At 38.9% G+C, this 8,944-nt stretch overlaps 1 pseudogene; it reads left to right on the forward strand.

The window, feature by feature from the left end:
- The first annotated feature begins 6,981 nt into the window (after positions 1-6,981).
- LOC130888957 (calcyclin-binding protein-like) lies at positions 6,982-7,648 on the forward strand (annotated as a pseudogene).
- Positions 7,649-8,944: the final 1,296 nt, after the last annotated feature.

An 8,944-nucleotide genomic window follows, 5' to 3' on the forward strand; every position in this document is an offset into this window, starting at 1 on the left:
ATATCACTTAATATCAATGAACTCAATTCACTCAAAAAAAAAAAGGCACAGGTTAAGAGAATGGATATGAAAACAGGATCCAACATTCTTCTGTTTACAAGAAACACACCTCAACCTCAAAGACAGACACCACCTCAGAGTAAAGGGTTAGGAAAAGGTTTTCCAATCAAACAGACCTAAGAAACAAGTGGGTGTGGCTATACTAATATCTAACAAAATTGATTTTAAACTAAAATCAATCAAAAGAGATGGAGAGGGACATTTTATACTCATAACAGGAACAATTCATCAGGATGAAGTCTCAATCCTGAATATCTATGCCCCTAATATAAAAGCACCCATGTATGTAAAAGAAACATTACTAGAAGTTGAATCACACATCAAACCCCACACACTAATAGTAGGAGATTTCAACACTCATCTCTCCCCAATGGACAGGTCAACCATCCAGAAACTTAACAGAGAAATAAGAGAACTAACAGATGTACTGAATCAAATGGACTTAACAGACATCTATAGAACATTCCACCCAAACAGGAAAGAATATACCTTATTCTCAGCATCTCATGGAACCTCCTCAAAAATTGATCACTTACTTGGTAACAAAGCAAATACCCACAGATACAAAAAATTGGAGTAACCACCTGTGTCTTATCAGATCACCAAGGAGTAAAGTTAGAATTTAACAACAATTCCACCCAGAAAGCCTACAAACTCATGGAAACTGAACAGTCAACTACTGAACCACCCCTGGGTCAAGGAAGCAATTAAAAAAAAGAAATTAAAGTCTTCCTTGAATTCAATGAAAATAAAGACACAGCATACCCAAAGCTATGGAACACTATGAAAGCAGTACTAAGAGGAAAGTACATAGGTCTAAGTGCCCACATACAGAAAACAGAGAAAGCTAACATTAGAGACTTAACAGCACACCTGAAAGCTCTAGAAAAAAATGAAGCAGACTCAAGGAGGAGTAGAAGACTGAAAATAATTAAACTTAAGGCTGAAATCAACAAAATAGAAACACAGAAAACAATCCAAGGAATCAATGAAACAAAGAGCTGGTTCTTTGAGAAAAATCAACAAGATTGACAAACCCCCTTCCAAACTAATCAAAAGGCAGAGAGAGAACATGCAAATTAACAAGATCAGAAATGAAAAGGGGAACATAACAATAGACACTGAGGAAATTCAGAGAATTATTAAATCTTACTACCTGTATGCCACAAAATTGGAAAATGTAAAAGAAATGGCCTTTTTTAAAAGATAAATACCATATACCAAAATTAAATCAAGACCAGGTGAACAATTTAAACAGACTTATAAGTTGCATGGAAATACAAGCTGTCATCAAAAACCTCCCAACCAAAAAAAAAAAAAAAAAAAAAAAAAAAAAAAAAAAAAAACCCAGGACCAAATGGTTTTAATGAAAAATTCTACCAGAACTTCCAAGAAGAGCTGATACCTATACTCCTTAATGTGTTTCACATAATAGAAACAGAAGAGAAAACTCTTTTTATGAAGCTACAGTTACCCTGATACCAAAACCACACAAAGACTCAACCAAGAAAGAGAATTACAGACCAATCTCACTCATGAACATCAATGCAAAAATTCTCAATAAAATTCTGGCAAGCAGAATCCAAGAACACATCAAAAAAATTATCCATTCCGATCAAGTAGGCCTCATCCCAGAGATGCAGGGCTGGTTTAACATATGAAAATCTATAAATGTAGTACATTATATGAAGAAACTGAAAGGAAAAGCCACACGAACATTTCATTAGATGCTGAAAAGGCATTTGACAAAATTCAACACCCCTTTATGATAAAGTCTTGGCGAGATTAGGTCTACAAGGATCATATGTAAATATAATAAAAGTAATATACAGCAAGCCAACAGCTAACATGAAATTAAATAGAGAGAAACTCAAAGCAATTCCACTAAAATCAGGAACAAGACAAGGCTGTCCACTCTCTCCATATCTCTTCAATATAGTGCTTGAAGTTCTAGCAATAGCAATAAGACAACATAAGGAGATCAAGGGGCTTCAAATCAGAAAGGAAGAAGTCAAACTTTTGTTATTTGCAGATGATATGATAGTGTACATTAGTGGCCCCCAAAACTCTACCAAAGAACTTCTACAGCTGATAAATACCTTCAGTGATGTGGCAGGATACAAGAGCAACTCCAAAAAATTAGTTGCCCTTTTATACACAAAGGATGAAGAAGCAGAGAGGGAAATCAGAGAAGCATCACCTTTCATGATAGCCACAAATAACATAAAATATCTTGGGGTAACTCTAACCAAGGAAATGAAAGATCTATTTAACAAGAACTTTAAGTCTTTGAAGAAAGAAATTGAAGAGAATACCAGAAAATGGAAGGATCTCCCTTGCTCATGGATTGGGAGGATCAACATAGTTAAAATGGCAATTCTACCAAAAGCAATCTATAGATTCAATGCAATCCCCATCAGAATTCCAACAGAATTCTTCACAGACCTTGAGAGAACAATTCCAACAGAATTCTTCACAGACCTTGAGAGAACAATAATCAACTTTATATGGAAAAACAAAAAATCCAGGATAGCAAAAACAATCCTATACAATAAAAGTACCATCCCTGACTTCAAACTCTATTACAGAGCTACAGTAATGAAAACAGCTTGGTATTGGCATTAAAACAGAGATGTTGACCAATGTAATCGAATAGAAGACCCCGATATTAACCCACAAACGTATGAACACCTGATTTTCGACAAAGGAGCTAAAATTATACAATGGAAGAAAGAAAGCATCTTTAACAAATGGTGTTGGCATAACTGGATTTCAATACTTAGAAGAATGAAAATAGACATATCTATCACCATGCACAAAACTCAATCCAAATGGATTAAAGACCTCAATATAAATCTGACCACGCTGAACCTGGTAGAAGAGAAAGTGGGAAGTAGTCTGCAACACATGGGCACAGGAGACCAATTCCTACGTATAACCCCAGTAACAATAAGAGCAACAATGAATAAATGGGACCTCCTGAAACTGAGAAGCTTCTGTAATGCAAAGGACACAGTCATTAAAACAAAAAGGCAACCTACTGAATGGGAGAAGATCTTCACCAATCCCGCATCAGACAAAGGTCTGATCTCCAAAATATATAAAGAACTCAAGCAACTGACATTAAAATTCAGTTTAATACTTAAAAAAAGAAAGAAAAAGAAAATCAAAGATGTATTTCATGGATTTTCCACCTATGTCTTCTTTCATAAAGTATTTGCTAAAATATTTCAGTAATTTTGATCAGTGACATTTGTTTATTATTTAGTTTTGTAAGTGGAGTTGAAATTTGTAATGAAGCTTTACTTTGATATAAGTTACTATATTCACACATTGTGTAAATGACAGAGATCTTATGCATGATTTACTCCTTTTTTCCCAAATGTAACATTCTACAAAAATATAGTATAGTACAGCAACTGTGAATAGTTTGATATAGTTAGAGTACGGTATACCTCTCCCCCTCCCCACCCTAGAATATGTCTCCTCTCCCAACCCTAGAATACCTCTACTCCTCCCCACCCCAGAATACCTCTACCCTCCCTAACCTAAGATACATCTCCTCTTCCCCACCTCAGAATCTCTGCCTCTGTCTCCCAGAATATCTCTCCCCCCTTCTCCCTAGAACACCTCTCCTCCTTCCCCCAGAATACCTCTCCCTTTTCCATCCAGAATACCTCTCCCCTCTTCACCTTAGGATACCTCTCCCCCACCCCACCCTAGAATACCTCTCCCTCTCCGCACCCCCAGATAACCTCTCCTCTCCCCACCCCAGAATACCTCTTCCTCTCCCTACCCCAAAATCCCTCTCCCCCTACCCCTCACTCCTCTCTAAACAAGAGGATTCCTCCTGGGCTGTTCTCTGGCTTCACCCACATCCTGCTGCTTGCCTTCTCTCAATGACCATTTGTCACTCATTCCTAAGCCTTTGTCTTTTAAAAAAAATAATATGTAAGTTTAAATCACGATGCCAACTGCTAAAATTGATCTACAGGAAGCTTTATTTCATCTCTCTTATTCACGTGTTTGAAGGCACGGCTGCTCTATTGTTCTTGGTCTGTGCTGAAGCAGATGATCATGAAAGTACATGCACTGGTGTAGGTGACTACAGTCGTGGCAGGCAGGGAACAGAGACAAAGAAACAAGAAGGGCCAGGAACAAGAGAAGGGCTAGGGCCAAGATATAACAGTGGCCACCCTCAGCGAGCTATTTCCCTTAATCACTCCCACCTCCTCAAGTTTCTAGAACATAGTGCCATGATGTGAGCTGCAGTTTTCCTTGTCTATCCGATCTGTTGAGGATATGGTGGAACTTAGATCGGAATTGTGTTGAAAGGAGCCACAGACATTGAGATATTTCAGGTAACAAATAGAAACAATGCTCAAAGTAAACAGAACAGCCAGCCCTGGACAGCATAAAGTACAGTGTCAGACATCCAACACAATGTCAACAATGCAAACAAGCAGGAAAATAAGATAAGAACAGGGGTGGATTTTGTTGATCCAAAATGAGCCCAAACCTCTGAATTCGCATACACAGAAACCATCAGGCTCATCAAAGGGAGGCAGCAGTGTGCATGCTACACAGCAGTCGCTGTCAGTGCAGAAGACACACAGGCTACAGGTGAAGAGGAGGCTCCTCACATAGCTTTCCCTTCAGTGAGTGTCCACTGTTCTCGCTAGACCCATTTATTGTTCAGTTATCTTTTGGAAAAGTACCAGAGTCTATCTATAACTGATGGCTTTGGGACAAGAGGAAAACTGGTCATTTGGTCACCTATTCATATCATAGCATCATGGCATTGTTCCTGGTGTGAGAGTTAATATTTATAGAAAAATAATACTATCTTTTAAAAAATTTTTGTCAAGCTATCTCAAGTCAGAAATCAAAGGTGAACTTGGGATTTGCCTACTGGGCATATGAAATGGACTGCCCATGGGGAGAATGCCCTGCATTCTTTGAGGGAGTGACTGATATATGTCGTACACCTTTCCCACGTCACAATGCACGGCTCCATGAGTAAATCTGAGTACTTCCTCTCTCTGACACATTTGGGATCAACTTGAAATGCACCAGATTTTAGCTTTCTTGCTTGATAAACCAATCAGAAAAGGTTGTCATAAAGCGATAATGTGATGGAACTTGCGAATGTCGTTTACTGGTTTCGTTTACTGAATGTCGTTTACTGAAATCCGGCATGATGCGCTACCCAGGGCAGGGATGAACTGCCTGGGGTGAGTTAGAAATTAAGTTGCTGCCAGGTAATTAATGTGAGAATGCTTGTGTGTGGCCGGTGGATGCTGTCCTGATCCATCAGTACTGCCATGATAAAAATAAAGGCTAACCAAAGATCTACTTAATAAAATTCAGTAAGAATATAAAGGAATTGAGATTTTTGGTTACATTTTGGTGCAAATATCCTTGATCAGCATGGACAATTAATGAATCCAACAAGGACCTGAGAAGAATAGCTGTAATAGGTGGGATAGAAGAAGTTATACTTCAATTTGTGAGTTACCTGGAGCAGGCAGAATAAAATGATTGCTGGGTAAGATCTCTGACAGTTTGTACAGAATCCTGCCGTTTCTAACCACAGGCCAGTCACAGTGGCTGAGGCACAGCCTTGTGCTGGTCCCAAGATGAATTTCTTGGGGGAGGGGAGGGCTCTTTTGCTTCTTTTAGAGCAACCCATAAACATTGTACTTGGGACACCCTGGCTTTGATTGTGCTGAGTGATTCCAGGCAAATCTCGACATAGGCGCCATCTAGCGTTAAAAGAGTGGAAATGGCTTCTGTTTAAAAAAAAAAAAACAAAAAAACAAAACAAAACAAAAAAAAAAAACCCAGAAACTTGGAAAGATTAGACACAAACAGAACAAGATGAGGAACTAGAATAAACACTTGATCCTTAAATGCTCAAATCATGTCACACCCAACAAACATCAAGTATTTTCAGGAACTTACAATCTCAGTTGGATCTAAAGCATGCCTGACTTACGGCCGAACCCTTGGAGAAGTAAAACCTGGGGGGGGGGGGGGGGGCGGGACAGTAGAAAAGGTTCCAAACTTAACAAAGAGATGGCAGCAGTTTGAAAAATTGCATGCAGATTCTTGATCTGAAAAATACACTTCAGGAAATTAAAACACTCTAGGAGGTGTGGATAGCAAGGCGGAGCCAAGAGAATAAAAAACAGCCTAGGGACACTTCGGAAATAAGCAGGAGAGGCAAAAAGCGAAAAGGAGTGACAGCAGAGAAGAATGTTCCGGCAGTACTGAAAGAGATGCGATCATTCTATAGCTTTCCAGGACTTGAGAAAGTGAAAAAGGTGCAAAGATATAATAATGAAAAACTTCCCAAACTAGAAAAAGATACAAAAATTCATGTGTATGAAGGTTACAGGTCACCAGTTTAACGCAGTCAAACTCACAGGTGAGAGGTAGGTGGAAAATGTTCAGGACTACTGTCTCAGAGTGAGGAGGACAGAGACAAAGGAGCCTCAGGCTCGGTGCTAGCCAGACGAGCTGGATTGGCAAGATCTGGATTCAAATGAGAGTTCTCACTTCAATATAAAAAGCAAAGAATAGTAGAGAAGGACACTTGGTGTCAGCCTCTGGCCTCCATATGTGCACACATGCAAGCAAGTGCCGTAGGTATGCATGCCGAAAAGTGGAGAGATGCCAAATAACAATTACTCAATTTCAGTGAACTAGGAGACAGTTAAAATCTGAATCCAAAGTCAGTGGAAGGTAAGACACAATAAAAATCTGAGCAGAAAGAGATAAAGTGTAGATTTAAAAATATAAAAGAATCGGCTCGCTGCTGGCTGCTGGCGCTGCGTTGCTCTCGGGTGCGGTGTTCCGCATTACCTGTCAGCTCTGGCGCACCAGTGCAACTCCGGCCTCGGGCCCCATCGCCACACCATGGCCTCCGCTTTGGAGGAGTTGCAGAAGGACCTGGAAGAGGTCAAAGTGTTGCTGGAAAAGTCCACTAGGAAAAGAGTACGTGACACTCTTAAAAGTGAAAAGTCCAAGACTGAGACAGAAATAAAGAACAAGATGTAGTAGAAATCCCAGAAGAACGCAGAACTCGACAGTGAAAAGCCAGCTGCTGGCTCCACTCACAACAGGATACACTGTGAAAATCCGTGACTATGGGTGGATCAGTCAGATAAGTTTGAGAAAATCTACATGACCTTAACTGCAGTTCATCAGGTTCCCACTGAGAATGTGCAGGTACACTTCACAGAGAGGTCATTCGATCTTTTGGTAAAAAGTCTCAGTGACAATAATTACTCTATGATTGTGAACAATCTTTTGAAACCCATCTCCATAGAAAGCAATTCCAAAAAAGTCAAGACTGATGCAGTTATCATCTTATGCAGAAAGAAAGCAGAAAACACACGATGGGACTACTTAACTCAGGTGGAAAAAGAATGCAAAGAGAAAGAGAGCCTTCTTACGACGCTGAAACAGATCCCAGTGAGGGATTAACGAACGTTTTAAAGAAAATTTATGAAGATGGAGATGATGACATGAAGCATGGGTGGAATCCAGAGAGAAGCAACCCAGAGAAGACACAGAATATTGAGACTTAAGTCATTTGGGAACTGTGTTGTGGAATGCTCATATTTCCAGTAAGGGAATATTGTTGAACTGCACATAAAATTTGACATAAAACTATTTACGCAGCCTTCTAAGTAAAGACAGCAAATTCTCCATTTCTTACTGGAGGATTTGATTTAAATAAAAATACTTATTAAACATTCTCCTCCATCAGCATCCTAGTCATTTTGTTTAAAAAAGGTTATATGGTGTTCCTTATTGTAATGTAAGAAGGAAATCTTACATAATGAAAATGTTACTTTTGTTCTGGCTGAGAGTCAAAAATGTTTGCATATCTGAAAGTGATGTCTCCTACTAAATTAAAAATAAAACCAAGATTCTTGCATAAGATTCCAATTTGTACACAAACTTGCAAGTTACTGTAGACTTGTTACCCGTTATTACCAGCTTAAGCAGTCTGTGTGCCATGCATTACCATGTAGTATTAATTAAGTATATTTATGAATATTAAATCAAAAAATCAAAAAAACACAGATGACAAAAAATAGACAAACATGTTGGTAAGTACTGCCATGGATCAGTTGGCTTATAAAACTATAACCACGATGCAAAAGTTTAAAAATTCATCTATTCCTTTGTTCAATAAAGTTGAAGCTTTACGTAAAAAATATATATATTATATATATAAGAATCACATTCTTTTTATGCTTCAAATATGAGAATATCTATTTACTCTGTGTCATTATAATGAATAAATACATATTCATTATACATGTATATACATATATACATAGACACGCATATACACACACACATATTTAAAACAGATGCTCACACCTAAGAGATTGCATTGTCATTAGGGACTCCAGACTCAGACTTTTGAACAAAGTTGGAACTCCAGGAGATAGGCACAGGAGCTGTTGGGAGCCAGGAAGCATATGTTATGGTTTGAGTGTCAAATGCCTTTGCTAGGCAGCACTATTTTAAGTACAGACTCTAGGAAGAATGCCTACCTGGACCATGTATGCCACTAATAGGAGATGCCTTTGAAAGTCATTCCAGGCCCTTGATCCTCTCATTTCTTCCCATGTCTTTCTGATGCCAGATAAGTGGCCTCTGCCACACACTTTGCCATCATGACATACTGCCTCAGTTGAGGTCCAGAAACAGGAAGTCATGTGAATATAAAGATAAACCGAGATAGAAATGGCTCAGTTGTAATGTGCTTGTTTCAGGAGCACAGGGGTCTGACTTTGGATCCCGAGAACCCACAGAAAGTCTTATACAATAAGGTGCATCTGCAATCCCTGCATTTCAGGGA

The sequence above is a fragment of the Chionomys nivalis genome, chromosome 1 (genome assembly GCF_950005125.1).
Source record: "Chionomys nivalis chromosome 1, mChiNiv1.1, whole genome shotgun sequence".
Classification (NCBI taxonomy): Eukaryota; Metazoa; Chordata; class Mammalia; order Rodentia; family Cricetidae; genus Chionomys; species Chionomys nivalis.